The following is a 22,066-nucleotide window of genomic DNA, read 5'->3' as shown; positions in this document are numbered from 1 at the left end:
GTGTTTGCATTGTGATACATTTGCTATCAAACCAATGAAGGTCTTCTCTTAATTAGCTGGTGTTTTTTGTAACTGCATGTTTTTTTTATTTATTTATTTTTTTTTAATAAACTGCAGTACTCTCGGCCACCGTAGAAAAAGGCCAGAACTGCATATTGTTACAGGATGACACATGTCTCAGTTCTGAGTTTTTCTCTTGAATTTCTGAGAATTTAATTGTGAGACAAACTTGGAATTGTGAATCAGTTATTTGGATTGCATTTTAGTTATGACTTTATCTTGCAAGAAATTCAAGTTTATAATTTTGAGCGGTGGAATTTGAAGATGTTATACTAAAATGTGACTTTTTTTAAATGTCTTAACGCAACGTAGAAAAGTCCAAATTTGTAACTATTTTGAAATTTAAAATAATAATTACTCTGAACATATCTTACGCTTTTCTAGCTTTTTTCCCTCAGAAAACTGTTGTTATTTGGTAGGCTTTTTGACTAATTAAATCTGTATTTCTTAAAGTTACAACTCAACATTTTGAAATATCATTTACCCACAATTTTGAGGAAAAAAATTGCAGGATGTTTACTCAACTGTAAAACAAAAACCCACAACTCCAGGGGAAAAGTCTAAATTGTGAGATATAGATAAAAAAAAAAAAAACAATTGTGGATAAAAAGTTTTTAAAATGTATAAAAAAATATATTAAAATTTGCCCCCTTTTTTTTTTTTATAGCAGACATCTAAATATAACTAGGTTGTCCCTGACTTGGAAAACCTAGATATATACAGTACATGTAGCCTATTATAATGATAAATATCTAGATTTAGAAGATTTAGACCTGGAATGGTATAAAATTATTGCAATCACACAAAAATAATAGCATTTACACAATTTTCATATACAGTATGTTAACCAAAAGGTTTTTACTCAGTCTACTGCACTACTTTTCCACAAGCTAAGTTATGACTGTTGACCATAAAACGTCATTCATCAGAACAACAAAAATGTAATCATCATATACCCCCTTATGTTGTTTCAAGCAAACAAAAGTAACAGAAACACTTTTTAAAAATGGCCAAACAGTGAAAATTAGGTGTGAAAACAAATTTAACAGAAAGCAAGAACATAGATAGTCCCTCAGTAAGACTCCTCTAAATGAGTTAGAGCACATATGCATGCATGTATCAGCTGTTATGGACATATGGACGAGAGGTCTGTTATGAGTTATGATTACAATCTGTTTGTTTAACCCATCTGGTTGGAGACACATTTGCATGGCTGGTACACGCATGTTTGACGTCCTAAGTATGTCAGAAACGGAAACACAGAAGAACAATGAAAAACAGCCTGGATAAGGAGTCGCATCATGAAACCACAGCATTAAAAACTTCACAAAATGACAAAAAGTAAAAATAAAGTAGCTTAAAGGTGCATCAAAATAAACATTTGTGAAATTGTTTTCAGTTGATATCTTTAAAAAATACAAATAAAAAAATGTTAATCGTATCGAGTCATATCAAACTGTGTGTGCGTTTGTACCATGTATTCCTTACATTGGGAATTGGTGGGACCAAATGTCCCCACAAGTATAGCAAAACTAGTAAATGTTTACCTTGTGGGGACATTAGTCCAAGTAAGGAAAATGGCTCATAAATCACACATAATTAAGCATTTAAAAATGTCAAAATGCAGATTGTTTCCTATGATGGTTGGGTTTAGGGGTAGAGTCAGGGTAAGAGGTTTGAATATACAATACAGTCTGTATAGTATAAAAACCATTACATCTGTGGAAAGTCTACATAAAGATCGCTATACGTGTATTTGTGTGTGTGCGTGTCCATAAAAAGTCAGTGCGTCATGGAGAAGAAAGTCATACAGGTTTGGAACAACATGAATGAGCATATGATGACAGAATTTTTTATTTCTGACCGATTATTCCTTTAATAGATTATGTTTGAGTTCATATCTATTGCTCACACTGATGTTGAACAAAGAGACCAAATTCGGTCATCAAAGAGCAAAGGCATGCTAGAACTATTTTCTAGAGATATTGGGTTGCTGTAGATGGCAAAGAGCCAGAAATGGCCTTTCATGCACACAGCAATAGACATGCACAGAGCCGATAAGACAAATGTTTTAAAATGTAACAGCAGCCTTTTGGGGCTTTTTTCTACTTCTACTTTTAGGCTGTATTTACACAGAGATTTTAACTTAAACTGAAAACTTTTTATGAATTTTGACCAGTCACTTACATGCCAACAGCATTTTAGAGGCCCCTGTTTGTTCCTATCTGAGCAATGGTGCGCAGACTGACAGCCAATCAGAATAAATCCAGCACAAGAATTTAAAGAGGACGATGACAAATTATGAGGGCTTATAATAAACAGAGCATAAATAAAAAATAGCTCAAGTTTTTGTTATCACTATTGATGTGAATGGCTTTACAGTACTTCATTAGAAAGTGTTCATCGACAACAGTGTATCCAACATGTTTCTGCAACACTGCATTACAATTCAAATATAATTTAATTTTGTCATCTCACCAACCATTTCAGTCACTTACTGTAAGTCTTACTGAAAATTGGTGACATCCTTTTGTGACCCATGCAGGGCTGCAATAACGAATCAATTAAATAGATTAAAAATCGATTACTAAAAGCTTTGGCAACAAATTTCATAATCGATTTGTTGTGCCGTGTGACGTGTAGGCATGGGCTGATATAAGATTCTGACGGTATGATAACAATGGATAAAAATATAATGGTTTCACAGTTTTGCGGTATTGTGATTACTGCTTTAAAATAAATTATTTTTAAATGTTTGGGTAAACAACAAAACCTTTTTTTTTCCCTTTGAACACAATATTTATTATTTTGAGAAACATTTAAAATATTTTAGAACCGTAAAGGTGTCAGGCTAGGTGAACTATTGACTTCGGCTGTCGTCATATGTTTCAAAAACAGATTTTTTTTTACAATTTAAAATGGCATCTTTTATACTGGAGAAATTGTTGTCCTAAAAAAAAAACATAAATTAAAAAAAAACCATACTCATAACATAGGAACGGTATTGCGGAACATTTTGACGGTTTTAAAACCTTGACTTTTCCAAACCACGGTATACCTTGGAAAACGGCTAGCGACGCAGAGACATTTGATTATTAAAACATTTTAGTTGAGCGCTGGGTGAACGCACTCTGCCTCCCTAGCGCACTGATGCCAGCAGAGTTCAGTGCCTCATAGACAGGGCGGGGGAATAAAATGAGCAAAGGTAATGTTAGAGGAAAGATACATGGCGAATGCAGAGAAATCTGTGCGACCCTAGTTATCCAAGGTGTGGGAAGATTTCACACAAAATAAACCAAATAGTGCATTAACGGGCAAATATGCGAAAGTAATGGCGGGAGCACCACGGCAATGATCCAACACCTAAAACGCAAAGATGTTGGAGTACTTTATAAAGGAGGAAAGGAGCAACAGCAGGGTAAAATCACCACAGAATCCTACTTTTGTTCCGTTTTGAAGTAAGGAACGTAAAGTCCCTGGTACTGATATTTGGACGGACGATCGCAATGCTGGTTCAGCATCGTGATGTCTATTAGCCATCAGCGATGGAAAATTGTCTATCAACCCAACCTTAGTGTGTGTATTTATTTATTTATTTTTTGTTTGTTATTTGTAACAGTCTATAAATTACTTTTTAAAAATATTTATTTGTATTATTTTTTTCTAAAGTGTTTGATGTTATTGTTGAGTTTATGTATGTATGTATATATTATTATTATTTATTATTATATAGTATTAATTATATAATATAAATTAATTATATTATATAAATGATATAAGATATATTAATTATATTATATAGTTGTAACATTAATTATATTAATTATATTATACTATAATAATATAGCATTACTATAAATACATCTATACAATATGTCTTAATCTATACGACAATGTTTAAAAATAAATACATTGTATAAATGATCCATCCACAATTATGATTGCCAAACCGTATTTAAAAAAGTTAAAGTTTTTATCATTCAAAAGTATTTTGTTTGTTTACACTTTTTGAACTGTTATAGAATATATATTTATATTCAGTTGGAATTGTTAGCCCCCCTTAGAATTTATTTTGTTATTATTATTTTTTTATATTTCCTAATTGATGTTTAACAGAGCAAGGTAATTTGTTACAGTATGTCTGGTAATATTTGTTCCTCTGTATAAAGTCTTATTTGTTTTACTTTGGCTAGAGTAAAAGCAGTTATTAATTTTTTAATAAACATTTTAAGGTCAAAATTATCAGCCCCTTTATGCTATATTTATTTTCGATTGTCTGCAGAAAAAACATGGATATACAATGATTTGCCTTATTACCCTAACTTGCCTAGTTAACCGAAATAACATAGTTAAGCCTTTACATGTCCCTTTAAGCTGTATAGAAGTCTCGAAAAATATCTAGTTAAATGTTATGTACTGTCATCATGACAAAGATAAAAAAATTCAAGTAAATAGAAATGAGTTAGTAAAACTATTAAGTTTAAAAATGTGTTGAAAAAAATCTGAAATTAGGGGAAAAATAAACAGGGGTAGCTAATAATTCAGGGGGGTTAGTTATTCTGACTTCAACTGTATATTAAGTATTGAAATAAATAAATAAATAAATAAATAAATAAATAAATAAATAAATAAATAAATAAATAAATAAATAAATAAATAAATAAATAAATAAATAAATAAATAAATATATATATATATATATATATATATATATATATATATATATATATATATATATATATATATATATATATATATATATATATATATATATATATATATATATATATATATATATATATATATATATATATATATATATATATATATATATATATATATATATATATATATATATATATATATATATATATATATATATATATATATATATATATATATATATAGTTCCCCTTCGGTTGGGGAACTTCAGTGCCATGAATGGGAGGATTCGGATCAGAAGCCGCTTATCTGGAGAGTATTGAACGGGCCAATGAATGAAATTAATTGGCAGCGTAAGCTTGCGCAGGTGTGCGACATCTGCAATTATCTCAGCATATAAGCACACCTGAAGCCAGCAGACGCCATCCTTTTCGCTTCAGATCCTTTCTGAGTGAGTCGATGAGGGTTCCTCTTGCTGATCAGCACTTCAGAGCGAACGAGTGTGTCTCCCGGTCCAGAGTGGGTCTTCGCGGTGGCAGACGGTCGAGCTGGGTTACTCCCTTGCCTGCGGTTCTTTGGGTCCGGTCCTCCAGAGCGGTGCGTATAGTTGCAACTTTCCTAAAAGAGCAACACAGTCGTGCAGCACGTCCTTTTCAGGATGGCGCTCCGACTGTGCGTTTCTGGATGCGGGGGTTTCCTGTCTCCGGATGATGGACACGATCACTGCATTGCATGTTTGGGGGTCCAGCATGTTAATGCGGTGCTCGCGGGCGGTTCATGTCGTCATTGCGATGCCATGACCGTTGCACAGCTAAGATCGCGGCTAACTTTCGCAAGAGAGCGAGCCACCCCAGTTGCCTCCTGTTCTAAAAAAGCAGCGGGCGCTCGGGCAGATCTGAGGGTTTCAGCGGGAGCTAATCCGCCGCCCACGGGCTCGCGGACCTCTCGCTCCTCACGGCGCTCCATCCAAGCTTCGGGTGGTGAGAGTGATCCGTCTAACCAGATGGTAGCTCTCACACTCGCTGACACTGGAGATCAGATGTCCTCCGCGGCATCGGAGGGTGGGCTTTCACTGTCCGACGAAGATCCGGACCCGCTCGCCCCCTCCGGGCAGGTGAGCGCTGTCAAATCGGATCCTGAAGCGGACATGTTAGCCGTGCTTTCCCGGGCTGCTTCGGCCGTGGGGTTGGAGATGGTTTATCCCCCAGCTCCGCGGCCGGACCGACTAGATGGGTGCTACGTAGAGGACCAGAAGGCGAAGCCTTCGAAGCCTCTCGTCCCCTTCTTCCCGGAAGTGCACAGTAGGCTCACGCAGTCCTGGAGGGCACCTTTCTCTGCCCGTGCTGCGAGTGCCTCCGCCCTCACCGCCCTTGACGGCGGAGCTGCCAGGGGGTATGAGGCGATCCCGTCAGTGGAGCGCGCTATCGCGGTCAATCTTTGTCCGCGCGGCGCCTCTACGTGGCGGGGTTTGCCCCGCCTCCCGTCCAAAGCCTGTAGGTTGTCTGCCTCCCTCGGAGCCAGAGCTTATAAGGCTGCGGGCCAGGCTGCTTCTGCTTTGCACGCGATGGCCACCTACCAGCGCTACCAAGCGCAGGCGCTGGCCGAGCTGCACGAGGGCGGGTCCAACCCAAGCTTATTACATGAGCTGCGCACCGCGACCGACTATGCTCTTCGGACTACTAAGTCCGCCGCGTGTGCGCTGGGGAGGACGATGTCCACACTTGTGGTTCAGGAACGCCACCTCTGGCTAAACCTGGCCGATATGCGCGACGTTGACAAAGTTCGCTTTCTTGACTCGCCCATATCCCAGGCTGGCCTGTTCGGCGACACCGTCGGTGAATTCACCCAGGAATTCAAGGCGGTGAAAGAGCAGTCGGATGCGATGGGCAATGTCATCTATCGGCGTGGCCGTAAGCCCGCTCCGCCCGCCGAGCCATCCACCTCCGCTGTTCCTCGCCGAGGGCGCCCGCCAACGAGTGCTGCCCCGCCCCCGCCTGCGCCTCCGGCCAAGCGGGCGCGGCGTTCACCTCGAAAGCAGGCAGCCCCTCCTGCCCAGGGCGCCGTTAAGTCCGGTAAACGGACCGCGAAGCGTCCCTGAGACAGGCCATCCGGAGAAGAGGAAACTTGCTCTTTCCCCGCTGGAGGGCGGGGCCCCGATAACAACGGTACTTTTCAGTGCCACCAAAACATCAGTAAAAGAGCACTTTTTCCCTTCCCCGGATGTGACTGCACGAGTTCTGCCAGTCCGGGACGCGCTGCCTTCCGGCTCGCAGACTCTACGTGCTTCGCCAGTGGCTCACGAGCACTGGGGGGACGGTCTCCCTTCCCTCAGCCCTCCAGCCCCCTCTCCGGAGTCAGGGTGCGGAGCCAGAGCGAATCGCTCTCCTCCAGCTTTTCCGCGGGACCCTCGTGCTTCCCGGATCAGCACACCCACTCCGCGCTGCCCCACCGCTGGTACGTCAGCGATTGTAGCGATGACTCCATTAGCGAGGGCTCTGCCTGCCTGGTTAGCGCGGGCCAGCCCCTCGCGGTGGCTCATACGCACAATCAGACTCGGTTACGCGATTCAGTTCGCGAAACGGCCCCCCAAGTTTACGGGCGTGTATTTCTCCAGGGTCAACCCCCTGTCCGCCCCTGTCTTGCGAGAGGAGATTGCTGCCCTCCTGGCGAAGGGTGCAATCGAGCCGGTTCCTCCAGCCGAGATGGAGAGTGGGTTTTACAGCCCATACTTCATCGTACCCAAAAAGAGCGGTGGGTCACGGCCAATCCTAGATCTGCGCGTTTTGAACCGCTGTCTGCACAAGCTGCCGTTCAGAATGCTCACGCAGAGGCGCATTCTCCAATGCGTTCGTCCTCGGGATTGGTTTGCAGCCATAGACCTGAAGGACGCGTATTTCCATGTCTCCATTCTTCCACGCCACCGCCAATTTCTGCGGTTTGCGTTCGAGGGTCGAGCGTGGCAGTACAAGGTCCTCCCCTTCGGGCTCTCTCTGTCTCCGCGGGTCTTCACCAAACTCGCGGAGGGTGCCCTAGCGCCCCTTCGGCTCGCGGGCATTCGCATACTCGGTTATCTCGACGACTGGCTGATTTTAGCCCACTCGCGGGAGCAATTGATTATGCACAGGGACGAGGTGCTTCGGCATCTCCGCCTACTGGGGCTTCAGGTCAACCGAGAAAAGAGCAAACTCGCCCCCGTGCAGAGGATTTCTTTTCTCGGGATGGAGCTGGACTCGATCACCATGGTAGCGCACCTCTCCGAGGAACGTGCTCGCCTGTTGCTGAACTGTCTGAGGGAGCTCGACAGCAAACTAGTGGTCCCACTGAAGTTCTTTCAGAGGCTCCTGGGGCATATGGCATCCGCAGCCGCCGTCACGCCGCTCGGGTTGCTCCATATGAGACCACTTCAGCACTGGCTTCACGATCGGGTCCCCAGACGCGCATGGCACGCGGGCACACACCGGGTCTCGGTTACTGCGCTGTGTCGCCGCGCCCTCAGCCCTTGGAACGACCCCTCGTTCCTACAGGCCGGTGTGCCTCTAGGACAGGCGTCCAGCCATGTTGTTGTTTCAACAGACGCTTCCAACACGGGTTGGGGGGCCGTGTGTCGCGGGCATGCGGCTGCGGGCCTCTGGAAGGGTGCCCAGCTACATTGGCATATCAATCGCCTAGAGCTGTTGGCAGTGTTCCTCGCTCTCCACCGCTTTTTACCGGTGCTGGAGCGGCAACACGTGCTGGTCAGGACGGACAGTATGGCGGCGGCGGCGTATATCAACCGCATGGGGGGTATGCGCTCTCGCCGCATGTCTCAGCTCGCCCGCCGTCTGCTCCTCTGGAGTCACCCGCGGCTGAAATCGCTGCGCGCCATTCACGTCCCAGGCACGCTCAATCGTGCAGCCGATGCGCTCTCACGACAGCTGTTACGCCCTGGAGAATGGAGACTCCACCCCGAGTCTGTTCAGCTGATATGGGCGCGATTCGGGGAGGCCCAGATCGATCTGTTTGCTTCCCCCGAGAACGCTCACTGCCAGTTGTTTTTTTCCCTGACCGAGGGCTCTCTCGGCACGGATGCACTGGCCCACAGCTGGCCTCCGGGCATGCGCAAGTATGCGTTTCCCCCAGTGAGCCTGCTCGCGCAGTTTCTGTGCAAGGTCAGGGAGGACGAGGAACAGGTTCTGCTAGTTGCGCCCCTTTGGCCCAACCGGACCTGGATATCAGAGCTCTCACTCCTCGCGACGGCCCTCCCCTGGCGGATCCCTTTGAGAGAGGACCTACTCTCTCAGGGACAGGGCACCATCTGGCACCCTCGCCCCGATCTTTGGAACCTCCACGTGTGGTCCCTAGACGCGAGGAAGACTTAGGTAACCTACCGACTGCGGTGGTTAATACCATCACTCAGGCTAGAGCCCCCTCCACGAGGCGCGCCTACGCCCTGAAGTGGAGTCTATTCACTGAATGGTGCGTCTCTCGCAGAGAAGACCCCCGAAATTGCCAGATTAGTGTTGTGCTCTCTTTCCTTCAAGAGAAGTTGGACAGCAGGCTGTCGCCCTCCACTCTCAAGGTTTACGTGGCCGCCATCTCCGCTTATCATAGCGCGGTAGCTGGCGGCACCGTGGGAAAGCATAACCTGGTCATCCAGTTCCTTAGGGGTGCTAGGCGAATTAATCCATCTCGCCCCCCTCTCATGCCCTCTTGGGATCTCGCCCTCGTTCTCACGAGTCTGCGATCCGATCCCTTTGAGCCACTCGAATCAGTATCTCTAAGATTTCTGTCCCTGAAGACAGCTCTGCTGGTTGCGTTGGCCTCCATCAAGAGGGTCGGGGACCTGGAGGCATTTTCGGTCAGTGACTCGTGCCTGGAATTCAGGCCGGATTACTCTCACGTTATCCTGAGACCCCGCCCCGGTTATGTGCCCAAGGTTCCTACCACCCCCTTTAGAGATCAGGTAGTGAACCTGCAAGCGCTGCCCCCGGAGGAGGCAGACCCAGCCCTTTCTTTACTTTGTCCAGTTTGCGCTCTGCGCATTTATGTGGACCGTACTCAGAATTTTAGATCATCTGAGCAGCTCTTTGTCTGTTATGGCGGTCGGCAGCAGGGAAGTGCCGTATCGAAACAAAGATTATCCCACTGGATTGTGGATGCCATTTCACTCGCTTATTCGAGTCGAGGTCAGCCGTGTCCCCCGGGAGTACGTGCACACTCCACTCGGAGCGTTGCATCCTCTTGGGCGCGTGCACGCGGCGCCTCTCTAACAGACATCTGTAGAGCTGCGGGCTGGGCGACACCCAACACATTTGCAAGGTTTTACAATCTGCGAGTGGAGCCGGTTTCCTCAAGGGTATTAGGTAACCCTTTGGTGATTGAGGAGACAACTCGGTAGGGTGTTGAAACACGCTTGCTGCGCCATTCTCCCTAACACGGAGGTACGTGCGCCTTTTTTATCTGTCAGTAAAGTTCCCCGTCAGGTGAGCCCTGCAGATTCCTCCGTGGCCCCCAGCACTGACTCAGCGGAGGAGTCACTTGCTGGCCCACTACGTTGTAGGTCTGCCCGCTGGTCAGCCCGCGTTTTGGGTATAGGTGCCTGCTATGCGTGATCCCCACTAGGCGATCCCATATGCTTATTCCGCCACGGTTAAGTCCCCCCCCTGGGCGGACCCGTGTCTTCCCTCTCCGCTAACCACTCTTTGCTATGCGTACTCCCCCTTTTTAGGGCTAGTCCATAGGTAAATTCTGCCATCTATCCCCCCCTTGGGTAACGGATGGCCTCCGCAGCGTCCTCCCTATCGGGATTGCACGCTTCCCAACGTACTGTCGTATTTCCTAGAATTATCTAGATGCTCACGACTTCCCAAAAAAATATATCTAAATCCGTAAAACTTCTGTTGAAGTAGGATAAATTAGGGCCAGGGACACGTTGGAGGACCGCGCCCCCCATGATGTGGGTGCGTCACGCTTGCTTGACTATCTCCTCATCGGGGGTGTTGGTAAGGTGCAGTCATTATGGCGCTTTCCATATTCTCCCATTCATGGCACTGAAGTTCCCCAACCGAAGGGGAACGTTCGAGGTTACAGAAGTAACCCTTCGTTCCCCGAGGAGGGGAACGGAAGTGCCATATTCCGTCGCCATAATGACTGTCCCTTAGCTGTTTGAAAGTCTCTTCAGCTTAAAAGGATGGCGTCTGCTGGCTTCAGGTGTGCTTATATGCTGAGATAATTGCAGATGTCGCACACCTGCGCAAGCTTACGCTGCCAATTAATTTCATTCATTGGCCCGTTCAATACTCTCCAGATAAGCGGCTTCTGATCCGAATCCTCCCATTCATGGCACTTCCGTTCCCCTCCTCGGGGAACGAAGGGTTACTTCTGTAACCTCGAACGTTCATAAGTCATAACAATTTTGCCTCATATTGCCAAGAATCACACTTGTGCACAAGTTTCATGCATAGCACTCAAAGAACATTTCAATGTACACTAACTTTTCCAGCCTGTACCATAGTCTGGTATGCATGTTACATTTTTCGATTCATCAACATTTCTACAGTACCTAATGTGGCGATGCTGCTTTGACTCAACCTCCTCCCACTGTACCACATGCCTCAGCCTTAATGACAGACCATTATCAGCCTGAGATTGCAGCAGGGGAAATAAGCTTCATACTGCCTCAGCATCCAAGAATAACTACTCGACGCAGGATATCTTGAAGAGAGAGAAAGAGAGAGAGGGAGAGATTAAGCATCCTATAACCGGAGCAAGCGCTCATGACTGTGGAATGGCATGTCAGACTCAGTGCCAGCATGACCAATACAGTCATGGATATATTTATATGAATAACGGCATACAATGAAGTCCGACACAGATAATTTATGACAGATTATTCATAATCATGGATGAATGATGATATGAAATGAAGGCTTTTAATGCTTTTTTTTTTTGCACTGACGTCAACAGGGGTTAACTGTACACATTTAAATGCCATGCTGAAGTCTATATATTCTCCATTTTATTAATGAAACTTGACTTGGGTTGCCGTTGTTTTAATTTTAAAAGAGCACAGTAATAAAATAGTTTTCTAAAGAAGTTGACACCATGGCAGATGTGAAAGCACTGGGTTGTAAACTTGAGTAAAAGAACAATGATGTGAAAACAGCATTACTGTATGTGGTAAAGTAAACAGGGTAATGTCAAGTTGTTTGGAACAGTGGTGCTCTATGTCTGAGTGCTTTCCCTTCATGCTTTTTTTTAAAAGGCCAACCAATATGGCACTTTTTAGCACTTAATATTCTTAATTCTACACTAAAAATATTGGTAAATTAGCAGTTTTTTGTATTTTGCAATTTATGTTTTTATTTTTCTCTGTTTATTTATGTTTTGAATTGCATTTTGGCACCTTGATCTTTCTTCCAACAACTTTTAAACCTTGAAAAGCTCAAAAAGTGACTTTTATGAACATTTTTAATATTTTAAAGTGATGTATTGTTTGGGTTGGTGTTGTATATTACGCTACAAAAATCTTGCAATAATCTACCAGTACATTTTCTGTTATTTACCACGCTTATTTCTCTATATATTATTTATTATGTATTATATTAATTTTAAAACACTTAAAAGTCAATAAAAGATACTTTGTTAAACTGTAGAGTTGAATTTATAACATCAAAAGTCGACAGACTTCAAGAGATCAAACATCCAATAATGCAATACACACTCGTAAATAAATGGAAAACACTTGTGAATCACAAAAGACGGAAACTGTTAATTAACAGATATTTTTACAGTCTGTGCAGAAACGTCTTAATCTATTTTGGAGTGCAAAACTTCAGAAAGTTATTATAGTAACTGATTATTTGTTTTTGTTTTTCTGCTGCTTATTTGCCATTCAGAGATCGAGAGAAAAGAAGAGGTATGTCTTACTTTTTGATTTCTCACACAATGCATGTGACATACAACCATACAATAAAGTTGCATCATTTTTAAAAACTTTAATATTATATATGCACCGAAATAGGGTGACACAATGGCTCAATGGTTAGCACTGTCACATCACAGCAAGAAGATCTCTGGTTCGAGTCCCGGCTGGGCCAGTTGGCGTTTTTGTGTGGAGTTTGTATGTTCACTCCATGTTGGCGTGGGTTTACTCCAAGTGCTCTGGTTTCCCCCACAGTCCAAAGACGTGCGCTATAGATCAATTGAATAAACTAAATTGTTCGTAGTTTATATGTGTGAATGGGTTTGTATGGATGTTTCCCAGTATTGAGTTGCAGCTGGACCTGCATCCGCTGCGTAAAACAAATGCTGGATTAGTTAGTGGTTCATTCCACTGTGGCGACCCCTGATGAATAAAAAGACTAAGCCGAAGCAAACGAATGAATGAATTAATGAATGAATGCACCTAAATATGGGTGAAACAATGTTACATCGACATACAGCATTACATATTATGCTTTATGATGCTGACAAACTAGCAAAACTATGATTTCTTATTTTGGGGCTGCGTTGTTATCCATTTAATATTTCATGAAATGATTTCAGTTTTGAATAACCTGAAAAATAATTATAATATATATATATATATATATATATATATATATATATATAAAATATGCAGATCAAATTCTAATATATTTGGGAAGACAACCATTTCAATGTGGTCATGTCATTGGCCCATGAACATTTCCAGTTTGTTATCAAACTATTTCATAACTGTAACAAGAGGCAATCCACTCATAATATTAAAACATCTATTGTAGCAATATTTATTGGGATTATTGGATGCTATACATTTTTTTTAAATCTACAGCATGAAATACTGCAGGACCATTGTTTTTGTTTACATCCCTCAAACACATTTTCATCTCTGACCCACATTAATAGATTTGACACCAATACACATTCCATTGCACTTACAGAACTAATGCATTTTACTAATGGAAACAATTGCAACGTAATATGATTTAGAAATCTATTGCACACACACACATACACACACACACACACACACACGCACACGCACACGCACGCGCATGCGCACACGCACACACACACACACACACACACACACACACACACACACACACACACACACACACACACACACACACACAAATATCAAATTTGATGAATATTGCTCTATCATTCACCAGTAAATCGATTACACGCTAATATAAATGCCTGGCTGTGTGTGCAATCTCTCTCTGATGGTGTGCGTTATGAAATCAGGGAACAGATTTCAAACTTCTGATGTTATTACGCCGAAATGTCAGCTATCAAAAGCCATAGACTTTAACAAGCAAAACAGGTGTCGCTGTCAAAACTAGTTTCCAGAAAAGAAACTTGTGTGTGTGTATGTGTGTGCGATGCAGAAAAATAGATTGAGATTTACTGTTTATTTGTCACAGCTCCAGTGCCTGTCTGTATGCATCTGTAGACTCATTAATCACCATGTCCCGAACACACACACACACACACACACACACACACACACACACACACACACACACACACACACACACACATAGTACAGAAGAAGTTGACGTAGCAAATCATTCTGGTGCCACTTAGTAACCCTCACACTTACTGGCACCAATGACTCAAACAGGGCCAGTATGTTCGCCAAATCTGCAATCTTCACCCCGTACCAGCTGCCATATGGCCTTCCAGAAACTTCTACATCGCCCACAGTACCATTAGGCCACCAGCCACCAAATTTACAGTGGCATCTGGGGTCCGAAGGGATTAATTAGCTCCAGGAAAGACCACACTCACAAGCTTCTGACCATCCCATCAACATCTTCTCGGATTTGGGCAACACTCCCATCAATCATCACCCGGCCCATGTCTTTGATCCGCGCCGCGCAACATAAACATGAGTGCAATTTGCTTCGCTGCTTTTATGGGAGCCCCTTTTCCTGTTTCATTAGAGCCGATTTTCTATGGTGCCACCTCCTTTTGAGGATCATACAGATCCACAGAGGAAGAAAGAGAAGTGTGATGTGGGAAGAAATGGGTGATTGGCAAGCAGGTGTGACAGTATGTGACTGGGTGGGTTTGGATTATAAAGAGATGATCTGGGGACGTGGCCTGTGTCCTTGTGAAACCCCGGTTGTGGGGTCCCTTTATGCATTAGCACTCCATTAATCATTGTCACAGCCTTCACGGTCCTCAGACACCCTTTATGACCATAAAAGTTTCAAATCCATCAACGTTTTACAACGATGCATTTTGATTATCATTTGTGCAACTAATTATCTTGAAATTAGAAGTGTGTGGCCTGTTTAGAGCAGAGTGTGTGTTTACTTTAGTATGTTTATATCTATATTCCTACATATTGTATGTTATTCCCAGTTAGGGTTGTCACAATACTGGAATTCAATACTAATCTGCACTGAAATTTTAAAAATGTCCATTTCTTGCTGACATTTAAGAGCTATGGAGCATGTATTTAAACACAGCTGATTTTCCATTGTGTTCACATGCTCAACAGAAATGACTGCGATTGGCAGAGAAGGTCATCAGTTCACCAAACTCACCACTGTTTACTGACTGTAACCGCAGATACAGGGACACTGGAGCATTTTAAAGCCACAATTCATCGGTGGATCGCTCGTATGTCAGCTTATAGACAAACCAGCTGATCGCCATCACTTTGAAACGCACCAGTGTCCCTGTATCTGTGGTTACACACAGTAAACAGCGGTGAGTTCTGTGAACCGATGACCTTCACAGCCAATCACAGTCATTTCTGTTGAGAACATGCTCAACAGTGCTTAAAACTTCAGTACCGATTGGTATCGAATTCCAGTTTTGTAACAACCCTATTTCCATTAGTTGCATTGAGCTGGTCTCGGCCACCCCACCTACCCACATTTAACCTCATCTACCTGGCACTATATTCCGTAAAGTTGTATATACATAGTTTATACATGTATATACTAACTGCATTTCATTTGCTCTGTACTGTACTTTGCACAATTACGATAAAATTGAATCTAATCTAATGTTTTATTCAATAAAAGCTATTTATATCAGTGGTCCCCAACCTTTTTATCATTGCGGACCGGTCAACGTTGACAATTTTACCATAACCCCAGGGGGTGTGGGGGGCTGTGAGTAAATTGCTAGGCTACCATTAACGGTTCTCATGACAGGCTGACAAAACACTGCTGCAACTCTGATACAAGTTTTTTATGGAGAAAATTATGCACTGCCATGTTTGGGTGCTCTGTGTTTGTCTAGGATAATTAGACAACTGAAATGTGTATATTCCATACAAAGTATAAAGCTGATTGGTCAGTTTTTGTCATGTGACTCACTGTACACTTGTAGGATTCTGAAAACTTGAGATGTTTTTAACCGGGTGCCGCATGTGCATCACTACCAATATGCGCGCCTCCAATGGAAATATTGAACTAGTACGTGGAAAATATGAAATATATTTGCGATCTCCAGCAGTTGATCGTTTTCCTGCACAGACATGCTGGATTTACCTGATTTGTTGACAAATGGGTTGCGGGTGCACTCCTTGGCAGTTTGTGGGTCCTTCACTCTGCCTTTTTCCCTTCACAACGAAACTTTCCAATGTTGTCTGTTTCTAAGGGTGCTTTCACACCTGCCTTATTTAGTTCGTTTGAATAACACCAGAGTTTGTTTTCCCTCTTGGTGCGGTTCGTTTGGGCAGGTGTGAATGGAGCAACCGTACTCAAGTGCGCACCAAAAGCGGACCAAAAAAACGTACTGAGACCACGTCTTCAAGCAGGTCTCAGTAGGCTTTCAAACGAACCCTGGAGTGGTGAGAATATGATCCAAACTAAAACAGACCCAACCGCAAAAAGTACTGCGCCTTTTGGACTAATCCAGCTGCCGTAGGCCGATGCACTGTACATTATGGAATATGGAGGGAAAATATTTGTTGACAGCGCTTTACCAACAAAGAGAGAGAGAGGTAAAATCATTACCTGATGAATCGTTGATAATATTTCCGCAAGATGACCATGTCGCAGTTTAGCTAAATTAATTCACGCCTCCTATTGAAGTGACGTACAATGCATTAAAACATTGTTTTCCAGCCACGGTCGCGCTTCATTCTCAAAATGTTTAGTTTGTCTAAAGCAGGGATACAATCAGTCAGCGCAGTCGTCCCTCCATATTAAAAAGTGACATTTTGTTTCTGCCGGTTTGTTTACTTGCGGGAGTTTATTAGCTGTTTGTCGCATGTGAATTCTGACCAATCAATAAGCAGTTTAGGAACTATGTTCAACAACATCTGGCCAATGAGTGATGTGGATTTTGTCAGATGATTGCATTTTGGTTCTTTTCAACTGGTTCAGACTAAAGCAATCAGTGTGCTGTGAAAACTACCCAAAGATGGCAGAAAATCCAACATTGTATCATTTATTGGCCTTGGTCCTGACCAAATGAACCGAACTACAGATGTGAAAGCACCCTTACTCACTTTGCTAGCTTGTGGGTCAAATTTTGGCTTTTTTAAAAATAAAAGATCGTTCAGACTCAGATAATAAATAAAAATGGGCCCAGTGCTAATTGATTCACAGCTTGGTATAGGTCCAGGGTTTGTGGACTACGGATTTAGATAATCTTAAAATCATAAAACAAAGGTTTGTTGTTTAAGAAAATAATAAACACCTATATAAACTATATAAGATAATAGGAAGTTTCAGAAAGTAAAATTAACTATTTTACGGTGTGTCAAATTAGAGCCAATGCAGATCGTACCAAAACATACTAATGCAATTGTACATTTGGATTAAGATTTCATGTTAGCCACTAACATGAAATAGTTACGCATTGCTGTATAAACCATTTATAAAAAATTTAAAGAATAACAATGGTCCTAATGTATTTCCTGTTTTACATTTTTATTTTCTGTAGCTTCTAAGAATCCAAAAAAAGGTCTACATATTGATAAATAATGTTATGATAGCTTTTTTAATGTTAAGTTATGATTGAGCTGCCTCTTGTTACAGTTATGAAATAGTATGATAAAAAGCAGGAAATGTTCATGGGCCAATGACATCACTACATTGAAATGGTTTATAAGACTGTTCATTTATGCTTGCAAAACAATTCTATCATAAAAGTAAACTACCTTTCAAATGTATTCCTGAAAAAAAAAAAAACTCTTACAATTATTCAATAAGAAAATGGGCTTTTGGAACTGGAGAAGAAAAAAGGATAAAATGTGATGCTAAAAAAAATAATCATGGTAAATTGCAGCAGTAAATAGCCACACTTTTTTCTCAGGTTCACTTTACAGCCAATTCATTTAAAGTCAACGTAAAACCTTATAGCAAAGTGTTACAATAAAAAACTTTGCGAGGACATAAAAGAACAAATGGTGCCATCGCGGAGACATTCAGCAAAAGTTCACTCGAGAACATTTTATTCAATTAGAACCGACAAAGCTGGCTAACTTACTAAAAATCTGTTTGCTGTTTTGATGAGGCTCGTTGTGGAAAACGGTTTCCATGATGTGCTACTTTGCGATGCTCATTTCAGTGAAATCTGAGTGGGTTGATGAGGGAGAGATGAGGAGAGTGCGGTCGCATGCAAATGCTAAAATGCTTTTTTGAATGATTTAATGATGCACTAAACGTATGTAACGGTTAAAAGACTGGGCTTTCCTAAAAGGATCCAGAATGCTTTTGTGCAATCGAATCCAATGTTCCAGTCTGCTGCGAATTTGAGCAGAAATAAATAAATAAATACATTTCAGCACAACAATTTGAACGACCTTTTGAATTGGATGCCGTGTATTTTATTTAAACGTTGACTGCGCTGAAGTCTGTTTTGGTAAATGTCACCAAATAGCTTTTAAATGAGGACCAAAATATGAACTCGCACAAATACAATTACACTTCCACATGATTGGTCAAGCAGAAGCCAGTGCACCTTTCCAAATCCAAAAGCAAATCACACCAGCAGAAGTGGTTGTGTGTCTATAATTTACGCCCCATTTGTTATGATACGAGTTCAAAGCTTGATGGGGGTTGGGGTCTTTGGGAACCCCCGTGAGGACAGCACCCAGAGACCAAACAATCCGCTCCCTGAGGCTCCCTTTGACTCGTCCCAGGGGCAAGTTACCCAGACAGAACTCAGGCTTGGACCCACCAGCCGGACCTCCTGGCAGACAGAAGGGAGATCAGTCACAGCCGTCCCCTGTGGCTAATGCTGATCTGAGGCTTAACCCTGATCTCTCAGGTTTACCAGCTCTGATATTCCTTAATACATTTTTTTTCACAATTGCTAAGGATCTGAACTCCATTTTCGGAACCAGATTCCTGCGGACCTAAACCAATTTCTTCAATTATTCACTCTTTTTGCTAAAGTCGCAAGGAATTCAAAGTTGGCTCTTCTTATTTTTCTATAAAGTAGCGCTTGTTATAAACAATAATTCAACAATAATCAATAAAATAAAAACAATAATCTTTAATCAAATATAATAACCTTCTCTTCCACCTTAAATGACTTTTCTTCACTTCTAGTCACATGGAATTTCTTTAGGGTGGAGCTATCTGTATTTTAGGAAGGGACTATCAGGGTAAGCCTTGTTTCTGCTCTGGCTTTGTCCATTTTTCTCCATTTTGTTAGCAACGTCCGACTATCCAATCAGTCTCCAAAGGACAAAATCATGCACCACCCTACATTTCAGAACTTTTTCAAATAGATACATGTCAACAATGGAAATAATCTTAACCTTTGTTTCATGGCAACTTTAAAGAGCCGGTTAGACCAAAAATGAAAATTATGTAAATAAATCACCCTCATGTCATTCCAAAATCCTGAAACCTTTGTTTGGTTTCAGAATACAAATTAAGCTATTTAATGTGCAATCTGAAAGCTACATCATCCTCCATAAACAGCTCCCAATTCATTCAAAGTCAATAAAGGTACCAAAAAACATCCTCAATACAGTCCATGTGCCTTCAGTGGTTTATTTGACATAATATCAAGCTTCTTTCATGGGCACATAAAACAAAAATAATGAACTTCAAAAAAAACTTCAAAAATAATGAACTTAAAATAAACTTCAAAAATAATGAACTTCATTCAACAGTGTCTTCTCCTCTGTGTCAGTATATTGTGTACATTCACAGGGAAATGTTGCAAAAATGGTACACAAAAGCAAGCAGCAAAACACAGTTCAAAATGCAAGTTTAGTAATATAAATAATTCGGTTCAATACTATACTTGCAGTATAGCCTATGCTGTACATACTCTATTGCAAGGTTGCAAAAAAATTTCACGCTACAGGTTACACATTTATTTAGTTTTAAAGTTGTGTTCTCCATTTTTAATGTAGTGACTAATGAACAATTTTTCACAATATTCATTGTTTCAAAGCAGCCTTACAAAGGTTGCACATTATTATTTTCAAAAGAGAAAAAGGTTGTTGTGTATATACAGTAGACACTACAGCTATCGAGCATATAAGTGGTTTTAATCTGAGAGTGACACAATTTTTCTGAAGAAGAAATAACTATGTATTTATTTATTTATTTATTTTATTTTTTTATAAAGTGATCTGGCCATTACAATGATTACAAATATGATTTTATGTATTGGTACAAGCATCAAAGTGTTTATACTTTAGGGGTGTGCAATTTAGGGGAACATATAATTGCAATTTTTTTATTATTATTTAATTTGCCATTTAATTTTGTAGTCAAGATTCAGCTCAATGTTCTCTATGAATATTGAGTGAGTGTTAGTTAAAAACGGAACTGAAAAGATATAATCTTATATTAGTAAACAACTCTGAGGTTGTACTTTGCAGTTGCTTGTTACTAGATTGAGTGTCACTGTCAATACTTTTACTTGACTGTTTAGCAAGACCATGTGAGAGTTGTAGAGAGCTAGCTGCCAGCACTTTCATCACTTTGGAACTGTATGTACTTGTTTTCCAGTCTCTTACAGATCACTTCCTGATTTATATTGTACATTTCTTCTTTTCCTAAAAAAAAAAAAAAAAAAAAAAAAAAAGTCTTTAATTATAATTATTTTATATTAAATTAAATACATTTTTACATTAAAATAAAACATTACATAAATGTGTATGCATTCAATTAATAAAAACGTAAATTAACAGTATTATTAGACTAGTTTCTGGCATCATAGTCTGTACACTGACTGATGGGTGCATCATGAAGTTTCGTTTGATTTTGCCAAAAAAAGTCTTCTTTGAATTATATTTAAAGATTTGCATTTAAGATTTTGAGAAAATGAGTGTTCAGTAAAAGTTCAGATAACTGTAATGAACATTACACTGTGTAAGTGTGCTGTTGCTGCATCTACCACCAGGGGGAGTCTACCCCACAGTTTTTTGTTGTTTTTCCCACCAACAACTTCACTTTCTCCTGCTTTCTTCAAATATGGTCTAGACATGCTGGAAAACAAGTAGTGAAGTACAGCATGGGGTACAATTTTGAAACCATGGCACAGAAACCACATTAATCAGAGACTTGGATTCGCATCAGCTTTCATCTGGTATGTTAAAAGCAGAACTGATAAATGTGCTCTATGGGTCTGATGACCACCCTGGTTCATCTGGACCCTCTCAGAGGAAAATGGCAGCAGTTCAAGTGCTGAAACATGGAAATTTGCACAACAGAACGTGCTGAATAAAAGGTGATGACTGCTTTCATTCACTGTAGGCTTGATTCATAAAAGCGAGAGTGCAAGGAGAGATTAATGCTAGCGGACGTTAAAGATGTTTCATGTTCACCGGGTTTCCATCAGCACATCCAAGAAGAAAAACAGAACCACTAATGATTCATCAGATTTGGACAATTTTATGTAGATGGATTTTTTATTTAAAAAAACAAAAAAAGGCTGTATTTCTGTAAATTGTTCAGAAGGTGTGAGAATAGTATTTGCAAAACTTACTTGGTAAACCTCCATTTAATACTTTAAAGACCACATGGAGTTGCTGAGACCTTTACTTAATATGTTAATGTGCTTCTATTAAAACGGAATATTGAGTAGGAGGCAGGGATTTCTATTTTGCGCATCCTTACCTCATTGAAATCTATTGGTAAGAGGTGTGTGGTTAAGAATATTGTGGCTGAAGCATCATGGTGGCATCAACAGAGAAAGAACACGAAAATGAAAATTTTGATTTAGTGGATTAACCTGCATGTATTAATTGTTGCTGTAAAGAATAACAAATGTATGCCAGCAAAATAAACATTGTGACCTTGATTTTGCACAGACTTTAATATGTTTCAGAGGGGGAAAAAATGTTATTAAACAAGATAATAAAAAGACACTTAAAAAGCAAATGTACAAAAAGATTTTTTGTTTCAGATAAATGCTTTTTTCAGAAAAATGAAGC

At 41.2% G+C, this 22,066-nt stretch overlaps 1 long non-coding RNA gene across 9 annotated transcripts in view; it reads right to left on the bottom strand.

Moving 5' to 3' along the window:
- LOC108191741 (uncharacterized) overlaps window positions 1-22,066 on the bottom strand; it is a 218,731-nt gene that overhangs the window by 184,621 nt on the left and 12,044 nt on the right. For 7 of the 9 annotated variants that reach the window (XR_012388139.1, XR_012388138.1, XR_012388133.1 and 4 more), the window contains exon 2: window positions 11,264-11,415. The exons of the other annotated variants lie outside the window; for them this stretch is intronic. This is a non-coding gene — a long non-coding RNA (uncharacterized lncRNA). The remainder of the gene's footprint in view (window positions 1-11,263; window positions 11,416-22,066) is intronic. 9 annotated transcript variants of the gene reach the window in all.

This window comes from Danio rerio, chromosome 12 (assembly GCF_049306965.1).
Source record: "Danio rerio strain Tuebingen ecotype United States chromosome 12, GRCz12tu, whole genome shotgun sequence".
NCBI lineage: Eukaryota > Metazoa > Chordata > Actinopteri > Cypriniformes > Danionidae > Danio > Danio rerio.
The sequence above is the reverse complement of the archived record's forward strand: the minus strand, read 5'-3'. Positions and strand labels throughout refer to the sequence as shown.